The sequence below is a fragment of the Phyllobates terribilis genome, unplaced genomic scaffold (genome assembly GCF_046119375.1).
Source record: "Phyllobates terribilis strain yellow unplaced genomic scaffold, ASM4611937v1 Scaffold_7__3_contigs__length_470593459, whole genome shotgun sequence".
NCBI classification, from domain to species: Eukaryota; Metazoa; Chordata; class Amphibia; order Anura; family Dendrobatidae; genus Phyllobates; species Phyllobates terribilis.
This window is the reverse complement of record NW_027362767.1, coordinates 92909603-92934042: the sequence shown is the minus strand read 5'-3', so window position 1 is coordinate 92934042 and position 24440 is coordinate 92909603. Positions and strand designations below refer to the sequence as shown.

General features: G+C 45.6%; 1 protein-coding gene and 1 long non-coding RNA gene across 2 annotated transcripts in view; one reads left to right on the top strand and one right to left on the bottom strand.

Moving 5' to 3' along the window:
* The window catches only part of LOC141153820 (uncharacterized), a 124600-nt gene that overhangs the window by 7459 nt on the left and 92701 nt on the right, over window positions 1-24440 (top strand). The window contains exon 2 of the long non-coding RNA XR_012247360.1: window positions 12174-12243. This is a non-coding gene — a long non-coding RNA (uncharacterized lncRNA). The remainder of the gene's footprint in view (window positions 1-12173; window positions 12244-24440) is intronic.
* The window catches only part of GPR176 (G protein-coupled receptor 176), a 115114-nt gene that overhangs the window by 87251 nt on the left and 3423 nt on the right, over window positions 1-24440 (bottom strand). The gene's annotated exons all lie outside the window — the stretch shown is intronic.

Here is a 24440-nt window from a genome sequence, read left to right as displayed (position 1 = left end):
GTAGTCACCGGAAATGGTTTTCACTTCACAGGTGTTCCCTGTCAGGTTTAATAAGTGGGATTTCTTGCCTTATAAATGGAGTTGGGACCATCAGTTGTGTTGTGCAGAAGTCAGGTGGATACACAGCTGATAGTCCTACTGAATAAACTGTTAGAATTTGTATTATGGCAAGAAAAAAGCAGCGAAGTAAAGAAAAATGAGTGGCCATCATTACTTTAAGAAATGAAGGTCAGTCATTCCGAAAAATTGGGAAAACTTTGAAAGTGTCCCCAAGTGCAGCTGCAAAAACCATCAAGCGCTACAAAGAAACTGGCTCACATGAGGACCGCCCCAGGAAAGGAAGACCAAGAGTCACCTCTGATTCTGAGGATAAGTTTATCTGAGTCACCAGCCTCAGAAATCGCAGATTGACAGCAGCTCAGATTAGAGACCAGGTCAATGCCACACAGAGTTCTAGCAGCAGACACATCTCTACAACAACTGTTAAGAGAAGACTTTGTGCAGCAGGCCTTCATGGTAAAATAGCTGCTAGTAAACCACTGCTAAGGACAGGCAACAAGCAGAAGAGACTTGTTTGGGCTAAAGAACACAAGAAATGGACATTAGACCAGCGGAAATCTGTGCTTTGATTTGATGAGTCCAAATTTGAGATCTTTGGTTCCAACCACCGTGTCTTTGTACGACGCAGAAAAGGTGAACGATGGACTCTACATACCTGGTTCCCACTGTGAAGTGTTATGCACACGCCCGGACTGACTGGCGTGTGCGGGTGTTGTGGTTCCACTGGACTATGGACCGGAGAGTGCCTGGAGGGGTGTGACTAAGTATCTGGCCGATCCGACCAAGGTGGCACGACGGCATACGACGCCAGTGCACCAGGGAGAAACCGGGCAGAGGGACCAGGTGCTACTCCAGGTCAAACTCCGGACACAGGGGTTGACCCACGCTGGGATTACTGGAACAGGCAGGTTAGGCTGGCACAGACTGGTGGATGTAAGCAAACACGGCAGGTATGCAGATGGGTGGATACAGGCGAGTATGCAGGCAGGGAGGTACTGGCCGAAAGGACGGGCTGGAGCACAGAGAGGTTAAGACCTAGTACAGACTGGGTCACAGAACCGCAGATGCGGTAGACAACCACAGCAGAGAGGGAACGCCCGAAGCGGTGGGCAAGAACAGAGCAGGACGGGGCTGCAGGAGCAGCGAGCACAAGCAGGGCAGGACAGGACTGCCGGAGCAGCGGGCAGAAGCAGGGCAGGGCGGAAACCGCAGAAGCAGTAAGCAAGATAAGAGCAGAGCAGAAACCGCAGGAGCGGAAAGCAAGGCAAGAGCAGAGTGAAAACCGCAAGAGCGGCAAGCTAAGCAGGAGCAGAGCGGACACCGCAGAGCGGTAAACAAGGCAGGAGCAGAGCAGAAACCGCAAGAGCGGCAAGCTAAGCAGGAGCAGAGCGGACACCGCAGAGCGGTAAACAAGGCAGGAGCAGAGCAGAAACCGCAAGAGCGGCAAGCTAAGCAGGAGCAGAGCGGACACCGCAGAGCGGTAAACAAGGCAGGAGCAGAGCAGAAACCGCAAGAGCGGCAAGCTAAGCAGGAGCAGAGCGGACACCGCAGAGCGGTAAACAAGGCAGGAGCAGAGCAGAAACCGCAAGAGCGGCAAGCTAAGCAGGAGCAGAGCGGACACCGCAGAGCGGTAAACAAGGCAGGAGCAGAGCAGAAACCGCAAGAGCGGCAAGCTAAGCAGGAGCAGAGCGGACACCGCAGAGCGGTAAACAAGGCAAGGGGATAGGACTCTGTTCACAAAGAACAGACGGAGAAGGAAAGGCAGAACCAGAAGCACGCACAGTACTTACATAGAAGTAGCGAGCGTACACTAAATTCACAACAGAGGTACAGAGACGACGAGAAGGAATTTAGGAGCGAGTTCAGACTCTGCAGAAAGACGCAGAAAACAGACATAGAGGGAAAAGGGAGACAAGGTTAAAGTAGAAACGAGGCACAGACAACAGGGAACAGAGGAACGGGAACAGAGACAGCAAGGCAGGACACACAAACAGGACTCTGTTCAGACGGGAACAGATACCGAAAGGCAGAGACACAAACAGGACTCTGTTCAGACGGGAACAGATACCGAAAGGCAGAGACACAAACAGGACTCTGTTCAGACGGGAACAGATACCGCAAGGCACAGACAGGCAGATCTAGGAATACGGCCCCTAGAAGGCGAAAGAACAGGCAAGAAGCGTGTTCACAAGAACAGACCACAGTTCAGACACAGAACTGGAAAACAGGATAGGACCTGGCATGTCAGAGACAAAAAGCCAACTGACAAGAAACAATGCTCAGGCGCCATCTTGAGGAAGAAGGTGGTATAAATACCCAAAGATGGACAGCAATAGGCTGAAGGTGCAACAGGGGCGTGTCCGCAGCACGTACAAGAAACAGGAAGTTCAGCGGGCGTCGCCCTATGCAGCCAAAACAGACAAACAGACAGCAAGGAGGGAAGCCAGAGAGACATTCTGGACTGGAGATCAAGTGCGCGCTCTTGCACAGTGGGAGATGGACCACCATGCAAGGACGCCGCCAGGTATGTTACATGAAGCATGGAGGAGGAGGTGTGATGGTGTGGGGGTGCTTTGCTGGTGACGCTGTTGGGGATTTATTCAAAATTGAAGGCATACTGAACCAGCATGGCTACCACAGCATCTTGCAGCGGCATGCTATTCCATCCCGTTTGCGTTTAGTTGGACCATCATTTATTTTTCAACAGGACAATGACCCCAAACACACCTCCAGGCTGTGTAAGGGCTATTTGACCAAGAGGGAGAGTGATGGGGTGCTACGCCAGATGACCTGGCCTCCACAGTCACCAGACCTGAACCCAATCGAGATGGTTTGGGGTGAGCTGGACCACAGAGTGAAGGCAAAAGGGCCAACAAGTGCTAAGCATCTCTGGGAACTCCTTCAAGATTGTTGGAAGACCATTTCCGGTGACTACCTCTTGAAGCTCATCAAGAGAATGCCAAGAGTGTGCAAAGCAGTCATCAAAGCAAAAGGTGGCTACTTTGAAGAACCTAGAATATAAGACATATTTTCAGTTATTTCACACTTTTTTGTTAAGTATATAATTCCACATGTGTTAATTCATAGTTTTGATGCCTTCAGTGTGAATGTACAATTTTCATAATCATGAAAATACAGAAAAATCTTTAAATGAGAAGGTGTGTCCAAACTTTTGGTCTGTACTGTATGTGTTTCCGTAATAATTGCACTAACATTGGCTCAAGCCTGTAGTACTGTAGTATGGCTGTAGGTGATTAACTATTGATATACTCAAAACAATATAAAATGCTAAGCAAAATAAACGGGATCAGAGATTCTTTGAATCCTCCCATACAGAGCACTGCCTCCGTTTGGTTTTTTGTGGATTGCAATCAACGTAATAATTTGACACTCACTTGGTCAACCGTGAAGGGTTATTGCCCTCCCTCAACAGCACCAGCAGCAGGCAGAACTGGAGTGGACCTTCTTGCTATATGCATTGCAGTCTGCCACATACACTGCCTGCCTGCCTAGCACTGATATCTATACAGCTGGATTAGTCCTCAGAAGGACTGTTAGTTGAGATGGATATGTGTATAATATATGGTGGTATACCTACACTACCTAAGAAACAAGCAAATCTCTCCCTAGCTCAGCAGCACCTCTCCCTACATTACCTGATTCCGGAGTACACTGTGACGAGCATGGTGGCGCCAGGTCTGATATAGACCTGATGACGCTGTGCGGCCAGCCAATCACTGTAATGCCACAACCAACATGGCTGTGGCATTACAGTGTGTAGCAGACAATCTCTGCATGTTGATTGGCACTCTAAAGAGCAACAAACATGCAGGGAGGGGACCCGAGCTCCCTCCGAGCAACCCCGGAAATACTCGGCGAGCACCGAGCATCTCGAGCAGTGAGATGCTCGGGCGAGTACCGAGCAGTAGCGAGCATGCTCGCTCATCACTAGTTAACACTGCTTTATACCACTCCATATAACGCTTGTGCTTGGTGATATAGGGCTTGCATGCAGCTGCTCAGCTATGGAAACCCATGCAATGAAGCACCTGGCATCCAACTTTTGTATTGATGTTAATACCAGAGAAAGTTTGGACCCTGCAATTCAGAAGTGTGACAGCAAATGTTATGCATTTTGTGCCTTAGCACTCTGTAGCCTTTTGTGATCTGCCACTTTGTAGCTGAATTGCTCTGATCCCATGTACTACTTCTAATTTTCAAAAGCACCACTCATTCGATCATGGAATATTTAGGAGGAAATGTATTTCTTGAATTGGTGGCATTCCATTATTAACCTCTCTAATGATCTACTAATAGAAAAATCTAATGACCACTATTCCCTTCTTATTCTGTATCTCTCTATAGCATTTGACACCTTGGATCACCAGCTCATCCTTACTGTAATCCACTCTTTCGGCCTCAATGATACTACCCTCTTTTTGTTCTCCTCCTACTTATCTGACTGCTCCTTCACTGTATCTTTTGCCGGCTCCTCTTCCTTTCCTCTTCCCCTTACTGTGACGGTTCCTCAAGGCTCAGTCCTTGGCTCCCTCCTCTTCTCTCTACAAACTGCCCGTATTGGTTAAACTATCAGCAGATTTTGTTATGAAGGACCATCTCTCTGCTGATGACAAACAATTATACACCTCTTTTCTTGATATCACCCCCACATTAATACAAAATACCAGTGATCTTTCTGCTGTCTCTAACATCATGTCCTCCCTCTATCTGAAACTGGATCTTCACAAAACTGATTTTCTTTTTTTATTTCTACTCTCTAATAACCGACCTAAATCCGATATTTCCATTTCCATGTGTGGTACTACCATGGCTCCCAGGCAGAATTCCCGCTGTCTTTAGATTATATTTGACTCGCTCGCTTATGTCACTTGTACCTTAAAAACATCTCCAGAATCCGACACTCTGTTGATCTAGTTCATTTTTATCTTGACTACTGTAACTTGCTGCTAATCAGTCATCCCCCTGATTAAACTCTCTGCTCTCCAAGCTATCCAGAATGGAGCAGAGAGACTGTTTTTAGTCTGTTTTATGGTATAATGAAATTTGTAATTGAACACTACAATCTGTCCCACAAAAATACAAGCCCTGAATGGCTCTGTCAATAGAAAAATAAAAAAGTTTTATGGAAGTCGAGGAGCAAAACATAAAAGCACAAAAATGAGAGTTGAGTTTATGGTTCAATCAGTTTTTATTGCACACAAAGAACGTGAAATAAGGTGAGATACTGTTAAATCAGAAATGCATGCCTCCCTTATAAAAAGAAAAGTATTCATCAACTACAGTACTTTTCTAGTTGGTCAACAGTTTAACAAAAGCAAAAAAAATACAAGAATGAATCACAAATAATATCTAACCACCAAAAGAGAAAGTGAAGGGAATACCCCATTGGGAATTAAATACACTCCAGCACAGCAATAGTACTCCTCAAAGGCATGGAGGCTGAGGGGTAAAATTTGCCTTTTAAATAGTAATATCAGCTGAAAAAAACACTATTTTCACCTACTTTATAAAGTGGCTAACAGGCACACACAACACACATCACCCCCCAACTATACGAACTCAAAGGATAAAACAATCTGCTATTTATCCCATGAGCTGAATGCTGTAAAAACATTTTAAAGCATTTTTTCTAGTATTTTTTTCTTGTATTACTTCTTCCGAAAAGAAGCCTAAAGATTGGTTAACAAATTCTATATACCTCAAAATGGTACCAATGGATTCTACAGCAAGGCCAACAGAAACAAGCCCTCAAGAAGTGCCGCTGACAGAAAATGAAAACCCTCCTGACTCTCAGAATGTGGAGACACAAAAAACAATTAGTTGTTTGAATTATGTAAAGTAGAAAAAAAGCAAAAAAAGGAGCGACAATTTGATATATCTGTAATCACAATGGCCAAGATAATAAATACATGAGGCATGAATGTGTTGCATAGTTTCAAAGTAACTAAGTTTTTCACGACATAAATAAGTTATGTCTCATTTTTCCATTATGGCGTAACATATCCCGAAATGTATTGTTACTTCGGAGCTTTATTTTTCCTTTTTATATCTGGATGTCGTCCATTTTTGCCAATAAAGATTATACAAAACCTTTTTTTGTTTATGACAACCTGGATCTTTTTGGGCCTTCTTGACCAGTCCAAGGACCAAACCCAAAATGCTGCATTGTGAATGAATAATAGCATTATATTCTTTTATAGGTTATGTCCAACAAGCATCCAAAAAAATTATGACCATGTTTCCAATTGACAGGTGTGCTGGGTGTTGGTCCCCGGTCAATCAGACATCGATGACCTATCCTAAGAATAGGTCAGCAATGTAAAAGTAGTTGTGATGAAACAGCTTCTAATCTTAATCAGCCAGATATCTAGATTTGTTAAGCCAAGAGAAATAAAAAATTGTGTTTGTGTTGACTTGTGAATGTATGTGTATTTCTGTGGCTGGTCAAGAAGGACATACTATTATGTGTATAAACCTGAATGTTGACTTCTCTTGGTTTTGAAACAATGATGCTTGTTAGTATGCTAATTGCATATTGTACTAAAGCCAGTTAGATGTTGATTTAAAGACCCCCCCCCCCGCGCTATACCAACTATGTAAATTGATTAAATGCTCAAATAATGAGACCTGAGCCCTGTGGAATAATACCCTCCCTAACCCTTACCGTGTGGATGTTTACTGGGAAGGACAATTGTAACTATTTAAGGGACATATGGCTCTGTAACAGTCAGAATTGAAAGAGAGAATACAATATCAGACTCTTCAGGACATCAGCTTGGTAGCATGGCTTTATCCAGAGAGACACAGATTTGCATTCTACATGATTCTGGCCTAAGGGTACACAGCCCTGACTGGAAGGATACGCATCTTCTCCATTGACCATCAGAGAACCCATGGATACATATGGAGAGACATTGTTTTACCCTCACCCTGTGTGGTCTGAGTAGTATTACACCCACGGAAGACCCCGGGTCTTCACAGTAGTGGACAACCTCTTTAAGGTTATTGCTTTCGTAGTGATTAAAAAAAAAAAAAAGCTCCGTTCCTAAAGCTGTGTCCTTAAAGAGATTTACAACACTTTTTTTTCCTTCTGTTTTAAATTTACAATGTGAAGGCAATTGGTAATTTTACTTGTATTTCCCAAAGCTGCTACAATTCCTTCTTTTGGGAGCAGAACTGATTATGTCCATTTAATCTTTTCATGATGCCCCATACATTAGTCCTATGGCTAATTTCTTGTAATCAACTTCTCTTGGGAATAGACTGTAACTACTTATTTGAGGAATGATAGATTATCTACAATGCCTTGAAAAAGTATTCATACCCCATGAACTTTTCCACATTTTTTCACTTTACACTCTCAAACTTAAATGTATTTTGTGACATACCAACAAAGAGCAACAAGTATTTGTGAAGTGTAAAGGAAATGATACATAATTTTCTAAATATTTTAAAAACCTAAATCTGAAAATTGTGACGTGCAATTGTATTCAGCCCCCCTAAGTCTATACATTTCAGGACCATCTTTTGTTGCAATTACTGCTGCAAGTTGTTTGGGGTATGTCTCTACCAGCTTTGCACATCTAGAGGCTGCAAAGTAGAATGGGCAAAAATTTCAAACTAGCTCTAGCTCAGTGAGATTGGATGGAGACATCTGTGAACAGCAATTTTGAAGTCTTGACACAGATTCTGAATGGGATTTCGATCAGGTCTGTGACTGGGCCATTTACACACAAGAATATGCTTTCATATAAACCATTCCATGGTAGCTGTGGCAGTATGATTAGGGTCATTGTCCTGCTGTAAGGTGAACCTGTGCCCTAGTCTTAAGTCTTTTGCTGCCTCTAACAGGTTTTCCTCCATGATTGCTCTGTATCCATCTTCTCATTAACACTGACCAGTTCCCTGTCACTGCTGAAGAAAAGCGCCCCCACAGCATGATGCTGCCATCACCATGTTTGACTGTGGGAATGGTGTTTTCAGGGTGATGTGCAGTGTTAGATTTCCACCACACATAGCGTTTTGCATTTAGCCCAAAAAGTTATACTTCGGTCTCCTCTAACCAGAGCACCTTTTTCCTTATGTTAGCTGTGTCCCCTACATGGCTTTTTGCAAATGCAAATGGGACTTCTTAAGAGTGGCTTGCTTTCAAAAATGGCTTATTTTTTTGCCACTCTTCCATAAAGGTCAGATTTGTGGAGTGTACAACTAACAGTTGTCCTGTGGTCAGATTCTCCCACCTGAGCTGTGGATCTCTGTTGCTCCTCCAAAGTGACCATTGGCCTCTTGGCTGCTTCTCGATTTTAAGGGCTCTCCTTGCTTCGGATGTTACTTTAAGTGGATGGCCATGTCTTGGTAGGTTTGCAGTTGTGCCATACTCCTTCCATTTTTAGAAGATGAACAGTGCTCTGTGAGATGTTAAGAGCTTGGGCTAATATTTTTAGAACCTAACCCTGCTTTACTCTTCTACACAACTTTATCCCTGATCTGTCTGATGTGTTCCTTGGATTTCATGATGCTGTTTGACTCCTAATGTTCTCCAACAAACCTCTGATGCCTTCACAGAACAACTGTAGTTATATTGAGAAGAAATTACACACAGGTGGACTCAATTTACTAATAATGTGAGTTCTGAAGGCAATTGCTCACTCAGGATTTTATTTAGGAGTATCAGAGTACAGGGGACTGAGTATAAATGCATGTCATAATCTCCAGATTGATATTTTTAAAATAATTTAGAAGCCATGTATCATTTCCTTTACACTTCACAAATACTTGCTACTTTGTGTTGGTATATCACATACAATCCCAATAAAATACATTTAATTTTTAGGGTGTAATGTGAAACAATGTAGAAAAGATCACGGGGTGTGAATACTTTCTCAAGGTACTGTCACTGCTCAAATGAGAATGTGTCGTTCTAATCCTCTGTTCTGTCCATGTGCAATCACATTTGCAGCCCAACTACACTGAATGTTGTGTCTTCTGTGCAAGAGCAGTATGGTATGTATAGCACAGCAGGGATTGAGGAGTGCGCTGCGCAGAATAATTGCATACTGGAAAATGTCATTTTCGGCAACATACTAAAACTCCTAACACTGCCAACACTAGGAAACTGAAATCAAAAGTACAAAGTGAAAATTTTCATAAAAACTTTAACTACAAGTAATAAGAAAAAGTCTTCAAAAAGCTTTGTTTGGACACTCGAAAACCCCTTTAGTATCCATATATTGTGATATGCATGCTAACTCTGCAGTATGACATTACTGTGTGCTTTTTCCTTGTATTAAAACACTTTAAATATTATCTCTGTGACATTGCTATGTGTGTGTTATTCCTTTTTTGTGTATTCTTACTGTATGATCATGACAATCTGTGTCCAAGATTGCTGCAATTTTACTCTTGTGCTGTTATTTCGCTTTGTTCATTACTCCAATGCTGTGACATCATCGTCTTTATTAGTCCTGTGCAGGAATATCTGTTTACTAGATGGTGGCTCGATTCGAATGCATCGGGTATTCTAGAACATGTATGCGGCTGACCGGGCGCAATCAGCAGAGCGGTGTTTAAATTTGGCGCCAATATCGCTGATTGGTCGCGGCCGCGACCAATCAGCGAACTGTGTTAGTGAGGACCGGAGAGTGTGTTTAAATTTGGCGCCAAAATCTCTGATTGGTCGCGGCCGCCGGCCGCGACCAATCAGCGAACCGTATTACTGAGGATCGGGCAGCGGCGCCGTCCCCCCTTTCACACTTGCCGTCGGGAGATCAGCGGGCCAAGCCGCTGATCTCCCGACGGCAGCCACATGGGGGTCAGCGGCGCCGCAGGTCGGGGTACTTATACTGCTAGCAGACAGGAGATGAGCGGCTAGCGCCGCTCATCTCCCGGCTGCATCGCCGCTGACCTCCGTCCGGCAGATGAGCCGCTAACGGCCGCCATCTTTTTCTGAAATACCGCGTCGCTGATTGGCCGCGGCCGGACCAATCAGCGACGCGGGATTTCCTGGACAGACGGACGGACAGACGGGATAAGACGATTATATATATATTAGATTTATCTGTGTATCGTGACTTCACTATATTTATTCTACCTGTCCTGTGACATCACTATGCTTATTATCCCTCTACTGTGACTTTTACCACACAGTTTTATGGGGTGCAGAAGTAGAAGTCATTCGCACCTATGCCCTCCTGCCTGTGGGGACCAAGAGGTCCCTTTGCCTGATATTAGGAGACCAGTACTATAAATGACACATGATACAGATTTTACTTTTGTTGTCCAGTTTAAGGGGGTTTCTTAAAGGGAATTTGTCACCAGTTTTTTAGTATCCCAACAAATGCCACCACCTTTTTCTGCTGTTGCTATACATTTCACAAATGATTATATTTCCTCCTGACTCCCCCTGTACACCTCAAAAATACCATTTGATTTGGTACCACGCAGTATTTAAATGAGGCTGGTCCGTTCTCCTCTGGGCATCTGTTCCTCCTCTCTGCTAGTAAAAGCCGACCTCTGGCTCTTATTGATGTGGATGATGTGTCCTGCGTCATCCACATTGCCGAACTAAGTCTCACGCCTGCGCAGAAGCATCGCCGGCTGCGCAGGCGCACTTTGCTCTGTCCTACTGCTGGCAGAACAAAGGACATCAATGCGCATGCCCACAGTAGGAAAGTGCTCCTGGGCGGCCGGCAGGCCCCTGATGCAGCAGGTCACTCTCCTCATGCAGCAGCAGTGTGATTACCGCATTAAAAACTTTGGATTTTAAAGAAATCTATGGACACTTGTGGGTGAAAATACTGCGAGTGTATTTTTTTTTAAATGTTCTACTCAATAAAGTTAAAGAGAAAGTTTTGCAAAAATTACACTGCCATTGTGCTTGTCTACTCTTGATTAGGAGTCTGAGTCAAAGGTTAAAATTACTTTTAAAAAAAAAAATATGGGCACCTAAAGCTAAGACGGAATCTAACATAGACTGTGACTGAACTAAAGCAATACTGCAAGGATTTTGCCAAAATAGGCCTATAAATGACTGCTTATTATCATTTTGTTGCAGTTATTGATGGGTTCACAATCTGGTATTAAAGGGAATCTTTCACCACGTTTTTGTTACTCCATCTGAAAGCAGCATGTTGAAGAGGCAGAGACACTGATTCCAGCAATATATCACTTACAGGGCTGCTTGCTTTAGTTTTGATAAAATCACTATTTTATCTGTTGCAGATCTACCAGTTCCCTGAATGCTGAGCTCTGTATAACCCCACCCCCACCACTGATTGGCTGATTTCTGTGTACATAGGCAGAAAGCAGTCAATCGGTGGTGGGGGCGGGGTTATACAGAGCTTATGAATATGAAAGACTACATGGCAGCAGGTTTACTAGTAATCTAGTGATAATCTCCTGCTAATAAAATAACTGTTTTATTAAAACTACAGAAAGCAGCTAGTAAGTGGCACATCACAGGAATCAGGGTCTCTGTCTCTACATTATACTGCTCTCAAATTAGGTGGCAAAAACCAGGAGACAGATTCCCTTTAAATTCAGGGATGTTTTAACACTGTATATGGAGTGCAAGCTTTGTGGGTTCTTACCCATAAAAAAATATTGTTTTGACCTGTGCACACGTTGCAGATTTGTCGCGTGTTTTTTTTCTGTGCAGATTTTTCACAAAACCTGAAGGGTTTCCTGAAAGTGAATGAGAGTCCTGAAGTCTCATGCACACCTTGCTCTTTTTTCTTTCAGGTTTGGTGCAGATTTAAATCTGTAGGATGTCAATTCTTTCAGCAGATTTCATCCATACTAATGAAGGGGAAAAATCTGCAACTGTAAAAAACTCGGCATAACGCACCTATTTTGCGCAGCATTTTTCCTGCCAAGAGATTCAGAAATGGTGCAGAAATTTCTGCACCAAATATTTAACATGTGCACATATGCTTAGGTGGTTTTACATCGTTGCTTTTTTTTAAAGCTTTTTAAGCTTTTTTGCAAAAGAAAACATTTGTTTGTTGCATTTTTGTTTTTTTTATCACTTTATTTTCTATTATAAACCCAGTATGCATGCTCTACATATGACTTTTTTATGTGCTTTCCCAAAGGTCTCTCTAGAGGACAATTAAATAAACACATGAACAAGAATAAAGCCGAAGCAGAAGACGACAAAAAAAGGTAAAATGCTGGTAAAAAAATCATGAAATTCTTAGCCTTTTTACAAGCTGGACAAAAACACTGTAAAAAATGACCAAGGTTTGAAAAGCGCTGCTGTTCAAAAAATAATAGCTTTGCACGTATATTAACTTATGATCCGGCTCATTTCTTTGGTTTTGTTGTAGTTTCTTGTACCTTGTAAAAACAGGGACATGGCCCCCTCTTTCTGAGCTCTAGGCATTTCATCTATATAGCTTCCCATGGACACATGTCTGATCAGTCGGGTCCCTGTCCTGCTCTGCTCTTATCTATATTGAGGCCAGCTGACACAAGGTGAGGTTTTATTACTAGAGACAGGATAGGACCATCCTGATTGGGTGCACCCAGTCGTGGTGGGATGGCTTTTACTCTTTTTGGATTAGAATAGTGTTGGCTAGGTACTCTGTTATTTATATGTACTATTGTGGTTTACTTCTTTACTTACTATAGGGTATAGGCTCATTCTTATTTTTTTTCTTGGGTTTTGTCTGTGAAATGGCGGTTAACAGTGTGAACATGCTCTTACGCATTGCTCGTATACCAACTTATGCTACGGCTCATTTCTTTGGTTTTATTAACAAATACAACTTTTCAGAGCTGTGAAATATTATTTGGATAAGATGACTGAGCATACTGTGCTTTGATTTCCTTCAAATCCAGCTTCTTTTTTTAACCTTATCTGTATGTTGCCATTTTATTAGAAAGTTAAATCATTCATACCCCCGTTACTCATCATAGCGCTGGGTTTTCTGTGATATTCTTGAGGTGCTTTGGTGTTGACACGGTCTAATTTTCTGGGAGAAGCTTTTGGTCTTTTCATGCAGTTATGTATAATCACAGACCGAGCTGATGAAAGCTGGTGGATTACTTTCTATGTTCAAAACTGAAGCTCCTTCAGGGTCCGTTACAGTACAGTGATTAATAAAATCAAGCAATTCTGTCTCTAGTATCTAGACGAGCAGCTTGCCCTGGTACTGGTAGACAATGCCACGGAGCATGCAGCACCGGTGTACTGTATCTTAGAGATGGCCCACAATTTTATAGAATAGTTAGCATTTCATTCTGGCTTCTAGAACCAGCAATTCATTAGGGAAATTCACACGATTGAGTTTTTCTTTAAGTTAATCACATATGCTGTGATTGTTAATTACAAGTTGATGATGGTTTTACTTTAAATTGAGCCAAGTAGATACAATTGTAAATTGAAAATATTGAACCCGTGTGCATGATACTTTACAAATACTTAATTATTTGGCATGTGGTTATGGAGGTTGTCATACCACAGGAGAAAAATTCATGGGGGTTCACCTCCAATCCCTTACGCAAGGGTAATTTTAAACTCTTGAGCCCCACTGCAAAATCAGTAACTAGGCCCCCACCTAGTGTGTGCTACTTGTAATATTGGTGGTGTAAGTAGGCAGGAGGTAAAGTCCTAGAATTCAGGTATGTGTTACTGAGATGGGTTTTATTTTGACTGGATTTTTGGTCCGGGATTTAGGAACAATCAAAAGAGCCTAGGTGGGAGAGGTCATTCCCATACTCCAGTCCGGGTCTTACTGGCCTAGTAACAGGCAACTGGGTTAGCTCAACAGAATGCGTTGTGTTGTAGCTGGAGAAAGACTGCTCATGGTGGATAATCTAGATTGAGAATTGCCTGTAATACCAAGCGAGTGAGACCATTTTGATTTATATTGCCGTACCTAGAGAAAGGACTGTTCTATTATTCATTTGGGCTGAAGAAAGGATTGTTTTTTTTTATCCATTTGTGCTGAAGAAAGGCTGTTTTTACTTTGGAGCTGTGTCCTTTATGAAGGACAATAAACTTTATGCTGTTTTGATCTAAACACTGTGAGCCTGTGCATGTCCAAGCGACTACCAGACAGCAGAAACTCCTCCATTGGCTTTAAGTGGCAAAATTGCCTTTTTAGCCTCTTCAATCTGCAGGGCCAAAGTGCAACTATTTCTCTGCATGCTACAGTTGCGATCAAAATTATTCAACCCTCCACTTCCTTCCTCTCCATTGCAAATTATTAACAAAATGAACAAACTTTCTGCTGTGTACAATAATCATCAAATGAGCAATTTAAACATCCCAACAGAAATAATATAACAAGTTGTTTCTGCAAATTCAACACAAAATGCCACTTTTAATGCCAACTGCAGTCTTAGGCTTATACTACCTCTTCATGAAAAGCATCTATAGTGCTTCACCATTTGGGGTGTTTTGACCTGCTGCAAACATGATGTATAACCAGATGCCAACTTTCTTAGCCCAATCCTCATGGGCAATGCCCCATTGTTAATAAATATTCTTGCATTGTCCAGAGAGTGGTCCAAAATGTTAAGAGAAGAGATCATTGCCTTGCACATACAAGAAAAAGGATACAAAATTTACAAAGGAATTGAATGTTCCTAGAGATAGTTACAAGTTAAAATTTAATTTGGTGGCTGCAGGAACTCTGGTTTCAGTTTTCACGGTAAGGCTATCTATGTTCACACATGTTGTGTTTTTCACCGTTTTTTGCTGCAGATTTTTATGCAAATTTTCAGCTGCGTTTTGCAGTACCAGCAAAGTCCATGAGAAACCATAATTCCCTGTTCACACATCATGTTTTTTTTTGTTGTTGCGTATTTTGTGCCTTGGTTGGGTTTTTGGAAAATAGAGCATGTCACTTCTTTCAGCGTTTTTTCAGCATTTTTCACCCATAGGAAGTAATGAGTGGTGAAAAAAAAAAACGCATCACAAACGTACCAAAATTTGCATCAGCGTTTTTTCAGCATTTTTGATGGCAAAATAGAATAAGGTTCTTTTTTTTCCACAGAACTTTATGTACATGCATAAATAGACAAAAGGACAGTGAAAAAAAACACTAAAAAAACGCAGCAAAACCTGCGTTTTTGACACAGCTGATTTCCTGCCAGAGATCAGTTTTGATGCAGACTTGTGACGGAAAAAAAACCCAACATGTGTGAACATAGCCTAAGGTGTACACTAAATATTGAAGGTCTCCATGTCTGAACTTCAAGATGTACACCTCCAAAAGCAAAAAAAAAAGTTGTTGCCAATACTCCATTCCAATTTATAAATAAGACCGACATTTTTGGATTCTGTTCTGTGGAGCGATTAAACAAAACTAACTTTTCTAACCTATTGATCAACAGTATGTCTGGGGGAGGAAGAATAATGAAGCATATGCTGAAAAGAGCACCCTGCCTACAGTGAAGCATGGCGTTGGCTCAGTGATGCTCTGAGGCATATTTGTTTCCTCTGGCACTGAAAATATGTAGCATGTGGAAGACAAGATGGATTCAATAAAACGTCAGGAAATCCTAGAATAAAACATCATGCCTTATTTGAGGAAACTGACACTCTAGGTATCATTGAATCTTCCAGCAAAACAATGATCCCAAGCTTACCTCAAAGCCCACCAAGGCTTGGTTTCAGGAGAAATGCTGGAAGATTCTGGAGTGGCTGTCATTCCTCTGACTTGAATTCCATAGGCAATTACAGCACATAATCCTTAGAATAGTAGTGAACTGGAGGTCATTGTCCATGAGGAATTCAGAAATGCTCCAAAAGTTGGTTTCTGGTTGTGCATCAAGCTTGCAGAAGGTTTGTAGCCAGAGGTGCTCTACTAAGTACTAAAGGCACTTGTGATGAAGGGGTGAATAATTCTGAGACTGCAGGAGTCATTAAATGTGGCATTTTGGAGAACTGAATTTGGAGAAACCACTTCTTATTTTAGTTGTGTTGAGGTATTTAAGTTGCTTGATTGTTTGGTTTATTGCAAACAGCAAAAAGTTAGTATCTTTTGTTAATAAACATCATTTGCAACAGGGGTTGAATAATTGTGATTGCAACTGTATGTAGTTTATGACTCTGCTTCCCTTTTAATAGTCTGTTGGTAAGGGGGCATCCAACAGTATTTTAGTATAATGCACATATTTTTTGTAAAATTTAGTTGTTAAAGCAAAAAAAAAAAAAAAAAAAACATGTTCAGGTACCACACTGTGCAACAAACATACCTCAGCATGGTCAAAGAACCATCCACTATGCATGTTTAATGCTGGAATAAAGGAATTGTAGGTTATGTGCGCAAGACATTTTTCAGGCGGATTCTGTCTGGAACCTGCTTAAAAAAAGAGCTGCAAACCCGCCGCAAAAAATGGTGTACAGCAATGTAAAAATGATATTGCTGTGCACATATCCATTCTTGTATTATCTCTTTTAGCCAGTTCATTTTTTGGGTATCTTCCGGTAAAAAGCTGCTTGCTAGTTATAGTACAAATTAAGGAAAAAAGACTCAACCAGCGGAGCTGCCACAAAAACAACGGCAAAACCGCCAGCGAAGAGGCTTCAGGAGAAAGACTGTCAGCTTTTTTTCCTGAAGCAGCTGTACCTAGGAAAACCTTGGTGGGTCTGCTGGAGTCTTAAAGACGTTGTGTGCACATACCCTTGTATGGAAAAGATTGACCATTCTATGTCAACAAAATTGGAGTCAAAATTATTCCTGGAAATCATTTTGCATTCTTGGAAAGCTCGAATGGGTGCTTTACTGTAATCTACCATACTGTCTGAGCAGTCCTCACTAGAGAGAGAAATTTTATGGGTTGAGTTGTTGTTTAGGGCTTTGGGTTGTATGGAGCAGTGTTCCCCCAACTCCAGTCCTCAAGGCCCACCAACAGGTCATGTTTTCAGGATTTCCTTAGTATTGCACAGGTGATAATTCCATCACCTGCACAGACAATAATTCCATCACCTGTGTAATAGGAAATCCTGAAAGCATGATCTGTTGGTGGGTCTTGAGGACTGGAGTTGGGGAACACTGGTATGGAGCATTAATACAACACCAACAATGTACCCCCATATGTCTGAAATTTCATAGAGATATTTTTGTCAGATTCTGTATTGTGCGATGCTCCAGCAGATTATTATGACCATATCTTCCATACAGCAGAACAGAACAGCGGCACATAGTATGTGTGACTTTGTAACACAAAGCTGCAGTGGTTCCATGTGCCATTGTATAAATAAGTACTATGCCACCTTAAAAAGCTTGTCCCACACGTGCGAGTCCTCACATCGCGCACAGTGCACAATGTCAGGATTCAGCGCTGGGAGTGGGTAGTCATTAGATTGTAAGTATGCGATTTGCATACTTCCGGACACATTCCGACTAGACGTGTATGACCTCACCCAATTCACTTGTATTGAGTGAGGCTATGCACATCTAGTCGGCATGTGATCGCATGTATGCAAATCGTATACTTGTGGTCACGCGCCTGCCTACTCCCAGTGACAGCACCAAAGAATCCTCACAGATCGCAGTGTACGCACTGAGGATTTACAAGTCTGCAGTCACATAGAGTGACTTGAACCCCAAGCCTAGACAACCCCTTTGACAAATGTAAATATTAAATTTAATTTGAGATATTGGTGCTTTTAGTCACACCAGATGCAATGGAAATTGTCTCATAACTTACCAGCTCACAACTTTTTTTTTTAACCCAACTTTTTTACTGATACATTTTTGTTGTGCAATAGTCCAATGAAACTTTTATGGATGTGAACCACATGATATTTGCAATCTCTGGATTTATGCTATAGAAAGACAGTGTGTTCTCTCAGCCTTGCTGCCATAATTTAATCTGGATTTCAACACATGGATATGTGACACCCCAGGGGTCTGGTTGCCACAGTGATAGAGATATTATGTCTGAGAGCAGGTGGGAGGTCCTTTGGTCAGGGATCCTGTGCATGCCACACCTCCTGCCCAGTCTTGGGAGGGGAAGAACTTCCCCTGTATAAACCCGGGGCTGAGGCAGGGTGAGTCAGACAAGGAGAGTGGAGACAAGAAGCAGCATAGGAAACAGCAGAGTTCCAAGGAGTCAGGGGCTGGCAGCTGCAGCGCTCGCCCTGACTAAGAAGATTCTTTACCGGACCCGGAGTCCGAGGCTGTGGGGACTAACTCCTACCCAGCAGCAGAATCCGTCAGGCAGGGGATTGCAGGTCCTCTGGCCCAGAAGCCCGAAGGCACGGTCACACGCGTGGGACCAGCACCGCCATCGTGGAGCGGAAGCCATTAGAAGGCCCCGAGTCACCGGCCATACGGGTGAGCACCACATGGTACACTCAGGGACGTGGGCTACTTACATCAGCTTCTAGCAAGGTAGCCAGAAGAGTACAGTCAGTTTGTGAGGCCTATAACTACGCCTGGCCAGGGGAGATCCTATCTGCTCAAAGACTGACCAGGCCCCGTTTGCTAGCAAGTACTCCGGGAGGGTCTATCGTTGTTACCAGTAAAGACCCTGAACTACACCGTACCGTCTCTGAGTGGTTCCTGCTACCCCCATCATCCACGTCGGCTGCCCTGAGGCCATACCCCTCCCGTTGGGGGTTATACTATCACGCTGCACAATCCTACCACCGGCCTCAGCGGTCTGCCCTGCAGCAGCAGCTCCCTGGCTGCACTCAACGGGTGGCGTAGTCATCAACTATTTACTACTAATAGACTGCCGTCTAGTTTGACTCCCTGGGCACGGACCGGGTCACCGCCACGAGACTACAACCCTCTACTGATCCGGCTCCGGGTAGGCTCCCGCATGCGCAACGCAGCGCGACACAGGCCCAGGGGCGCGTCAACATTGGCGTAGTCGGCAGGATTTCGTGCCCGCAACCACCGGGTACTGCGTGCCTGAAAAGCAAAGACTGTTCAAACTTACCAGTGGTGAAGGTTTCCCGCCATCCGGCGCCATCTTCTACCTTCTTCCCGCCATCCGCGAAGTTTTCCCGCCATCCGGCGCCATCTTCGACCTTCTTCCCGCCATCCGTGGAGTTTTCCCGCCATTGGACGCCATCTTGAGGACGCCGCGCGGGAAGAAGAGGGGCGTGGACTCCGAAAGCGCGCGAGAACTGAAGCCCCGCCTCACGTCCGGACGTTGCGTAAGGTCCTGGAAGGAGCCCAGCAGACGCCGACGTCACAGGAGCGCGACGGAAGGTCCTCAACCCTGACGATCCACTGCGGAGCCGCGGCCTACGGAAGAGGATCATCGCAAGGTAGGCCACGGTCCACTAGGGGGGAGGAAGATGTCGGATACGGAGGAGAGCTTCACTGCCTCAACCCCCGCCAGCGCTACCGCTGCTGCAGTTATGCCCTTCACCATGCCCTATATCCCGGGAGCAGCTTGGCTACCCCAGTACTCAGGGGAGTCACATACCCTGCATGACTTTAGAGAAAAGCTGGATAGCCTCTTCCAGGTGTACCCCCTCACAGAAGAGCAAAAAGTGAGCATCCTGGTGGCCCAACTAACAGGGGCAGCCAAAAGGGAAGTAAAATCCTGGCCACCTGGGAGGAAGACTGTCGCAGGGATACTAACCCGGCTGAAGGACACCTTTGATACCCGCACCTCAGCCGAGATTAAGCTTAGATTCTACGGGTGCAAGCAGCGAGCGCATGAGAGTATAAGGGACTATGCACTAAACCTACAAGAGGCCCTGAGGGCCATAAAGCAGACCGACCCTGATGGGGTGGGAAACGAGGACAGGCTGTTGACTGAACAATTTATAGAGGGTTTATATTGCAATGCCCACCGAACCCAGTTGCGGGCAATGGCCTTACAGGATCCCCATCTGGACTTTGCACAGTTCAAGGACAGAGCCATCCGGGTGCTCCGAGAACCGGCACCAGGTGGCGTTGTGACCCACAGACGCCCCACTACCACTTACTACCAGGAGGCGGCGCCCTTGTCAGCAGGGCCTGTGGGAGCTGATGCGCAGGCTTTGGACAATGACCCGGCTCCAGACCTACACCATCAGGTCCAAGAGCTAGCTAAGAGCGTTGCTGCGCTAACCCGAACTGTGCAGTCTTTACAGGTTTCCACCCCAGGGAAGATCCAGCTGGCATCCGGACCGGAGGACATCCCGTGGCGTCGACCAAGGAGGACCCCACCGGCCAGAGGAAGACCCAGTGACCGATACAGCGAGGACGGACGACCCATCTGCCGCCGCTGCAATCAACCCGGACATATGGAAAGGTACTGTTCTTTAAACGGGCACAACCTGGGGTAGAGGGCCAACCCCCAGGAAAAAGATCACCAGGCCCATCGAACTGGCGCGACAGATATGTGGGAGGACGTCCAGTCTTGCCTGTGGTACTGGATGGCATTCCCATGAGTGCCCTACTGGATACCGGGTCACAGGTCACCACCATCCCGTACGTGCTCTTCAAGCAGTACTGGAATGACTCGGATATTACCCACTACCCTGACGACGACTTGAGTATCATCGCCAGAAATGGCCAGCCCGTGCCACAGATCGGATTTAAGGAGGTGGCCCTCAAAATCGGTAGAGTCGAACTGGCCGCACAGGGACTGATCATTGTAGATATTGATAAACATGAGAGTCACCCAAAAATAACTCTAGGAACTAACGTAATTGAAAATTGTCTTGCAGAGGTGATTTTCCTTTTACAGCAGGTTGCCAAGAACGCCAGCTCCGGCGAGCAGCGGGTGCTCCAGAAAGAGATCCGGGCACTGATGCAACGGCAACAAGTGGAACTCTCCGGCGGTGAGATTGGTAGCGTAAGAATGTGTGACCCTTTTCCTATTGCCATGCCCCCAAAAAGTGAAATGATGATTTGGTGCCGGGCAGCTATTGGTCTGAGAGGAAGAGATTACCAGGCAATGGTAGAACCAGTTTACACAGACAGTAGGCCCACCATTTTGACAGCACGGGGGGTGGTCAATGTACGCCATGGGAGGGTGCCCATTCGCATAATAAATATCGGGGAGAGGGAAGTGTACCTGCCCCGGTATGCCACGCTAGCCAAATTATATACCACTAATCAAAATTCTATACAATCTGTGGAACCCTTGCCTCCATCTCACCCGGAGGAAGGTAACGGCTCTAAGAAAGACATGGAGGACTGGTGTCAGCAACTACATTTGGGTACTGATTCCACTCCCTCACATCAGAAACAAGGAGTCTATCGGGTGGTTCAAGAGTATGAGAGAGTGTTTAGTAAACACCCGTTAGACTTCGGGCGAGTCAAGGGGGTAGAACACCGCATCCCCACGGGAGATCATCCTCCCATAAAAGAGAGGTATCGACCCGTACCCCCTGCACATTACCAACACGCCAAGGGGATGCTTAGAGACATGAAGGAGGCTGGGGTAATCCGGGATAGCTGTAGCCCCTGGGCAGCCCCACTAGTTTTAGTCAAAAAAGAAAGACAACACCATGAGGATGTGTGTAGATTACCGGAAAATCAACCGTATCACACACAAGGATGCGTACCCCTTACCAAGGATAGAGGAGTCATTGGCTGCTTTAAGATCTGCTAACTTCTTCTCTACCTTGGATCTCACTAGCGGGTACTGGCAGGTTCCTGTAGCAGAGGCGGACCGGGAGAAGACCGCATTCACCACCCCGATGGGACTTAGTGAGTTCACCTGCATGCCGTTCGGACTCTGCAACGCCCCAGGAACCTTCCAACGATTAATGGAGTGCTGTCTGGGCCACAGAAACTTCGAGACGGTCCTGTTGTACCTGGACGATGTCATCGTATACTCCAAAACTTATGAGGACCACCTGAAACACCTGGCGGAGGTGTTCGAAGCTCTGGCGAGTTACGGCCTAAAGGTGAAACCCTCCAAGTGTCACCTCCTGAAACCAAAGGTGCAATACCTGGGACACGTGGTGAGCGCTGACGGAGTGGCTCCCGACCCCGATAAGATCACCGCAATTAAGGGATGGCCAAGCCCCTCCAGCGTAAAAGAAGTGCGGCAGTTCCTAGGGTTGGTAGGCTACTACCGAAGGTTTATTCCCGGTTTCACCAAAAAGGCAGCGCCTATGCAGGACCTCCTGATAGGCCAGTCCCGGAAGGCCAAGAACCAGAAGCCGCCCTTCAAATGGGAAGAGCTAGAAGAAGAGTCCTTCCGCCAGCTGAAGATGGCCCTCACGGGGGATGAAATCTTGGCGTACCCAGACTATAGCCAGCCCTTCATCCTCTACACCGACGCCAGTAACATCGGGCTAGGAGCCGTACTGTCCCAGATCCAGCAGGGGAAGGAACGAGTAATCGCCTACGCCAGCCGAAAACTGCGACCCACCGAAAGGAACCCCGAGAATTACAGCTCATTTAAGTTAGAGTTCCTGGCCGTAGTATGGGCAATCACTGAGCGCTTTAAGCATTACCTCGCTTCTTCCCGGTTCACCGTGTACACGGATAACAACCCGCTGACACACCTGGACACTGCAAGACTCGGTGCCCTGGAGCAGAGGTGGATGGCCCGTCTGTCCAACTACGAGTTCACAATTAAATACCGGGCAGGACGCTCCAATACCAACGCGGACGCCCTGTCCAGGATGCCCAACCTGCCGGACGAAGGAGAAGATCCGGAGGGACTGGAAGAAGTTGAACTCCCTGCGTTCCACCGTCATGGGACTATCCAGTATTCCCACCGGGTAAGGGGTAAGCAGGCTGCTACGTTGAACCCCTTACCCCACTACAACTGGGCGGAAACGCAAGACAGCGACCCTGCCGTCCGACTGGTGAAGGAGATGCTGACTCGGCCGGAGGCTCGCCTTGAACCAGACGCTCCGGAGGAAGCCAAACAACTATGGGCGGAGAAGAGTCGACTATTCCTTTACAAGGGGAAGTTGTGCCGCAGAATGGTCAACTCCCGGACGCATGAACTACTCTGGCAAGTAGTGGTGCCACGAAGAGACGCAGCCATGGTGATGGAGGCATACCACGACGGAGCTGGACACTTCGGGTGGAAAAAGCTGGAGTTCCTGCTGCGCGAGCGGTTCCACTGGGTAGGCATGAGGGGAACCATCGAGAAGTGGTGCAGAGACTGTGGCCCGTGCAATCTGAGAAGGAAGGACAGGGCCAGCCAGAAGACTCCCCTGCAGTCCATCGTCACCCGGCAACCGTTGGAACTGGTAGCCTTGGATCATGTAAAACTGACCCCAAGCAGAAGTGGCTACGTCTACGCGTTAACCATCGTGGATCATTACTCCCGGTTCTTGGTTTTCGTCCCCGTCAAGGACTTAACGGCTCAAACAGCAGCTAGAGCCTTCCAGCAGCACTTCTGCCGTCCACACGGGTACCCGGACCAAGTGCTGACGGACCAGGGACCTGCCTTTGAAGCGGAGGTCTTCCAGGAATTCTGCAATCTGTATGGCTGCCGGAAGATAAGGACGACACCCTACCATCCGCAAACTAATGGACTTTGTGAAAAAATGAACCAGGTGGTAATGGATCTTCTAAAAACATTGCCCCTGGAAGAACGCAGTCTGTGGCCTGAGAAGTTGCCCGATCTGGTGGACCTATACAACCACATCCCGGTAGGTTCCACCAACTGTACCCCGGCTTACCTAATGAGGGCGAGACCTGGTAAGTTACCTGTTGACCTGGAAATGGGAGTCCTGACACCTGAGGACACTTCACCAGAAACAGACTGGGACACAGAGAGGCAGCAGCAGTACCGGAGAGTACAAGAGAGCGTGGAGCGAAGTCTCTGTCAGGCTAGGGAAAGACCAGAGAAGACTTACAACCAGTATGCTCCCGCTGTTCCCCTGGTACCCGGAGAGCAGGTCTTGAAGAGGAAAAGACGGCTCCACAAGTTGGATGACCAGTGGGAGAAGGACCCGTACACCGTACTGCCCTCAAGCCACGAGAACCCGAAGGTCTGTACCATCAGTAAAGACGGAGGGGAAACCACAGCCATTGTATCCCGGGACCACCTGAAGAAGTGTCCCGAACAACTGAGGAACCCTGAAGAAGAACAAGAAGACCATCGACCCGTAGAGGAAAGGGAAGATATGGTTAGTACCGTGCTCGGGGACTTCCCTCGGTCTTGGACTCAAGTCAATGGTGCAGTTGTGGTACCCGTACTCACCTTCCTCCAACCATCATCCCAAGAACCTACGGAGCAACGGGTAGAGCTGGAAGAACAGCCGGTCCAGGAGGCAGAAGACTCCACACGAGTAGAACAGGAGAATCAACCCTCTGCTTATAGTGAGCCTGCCGTACCCCTAGTGAGACAAAGAGCCGGTAGACAGCTGCCCAGTTTACCCTTGACAGCTCCTACACCCTGTAGTTCAGGGCCAGACAGTCAGCTCCGTAGGTCCACTCGGGCCACTAGAGGCCAGTTACCCGCACGCTGGAGAATTT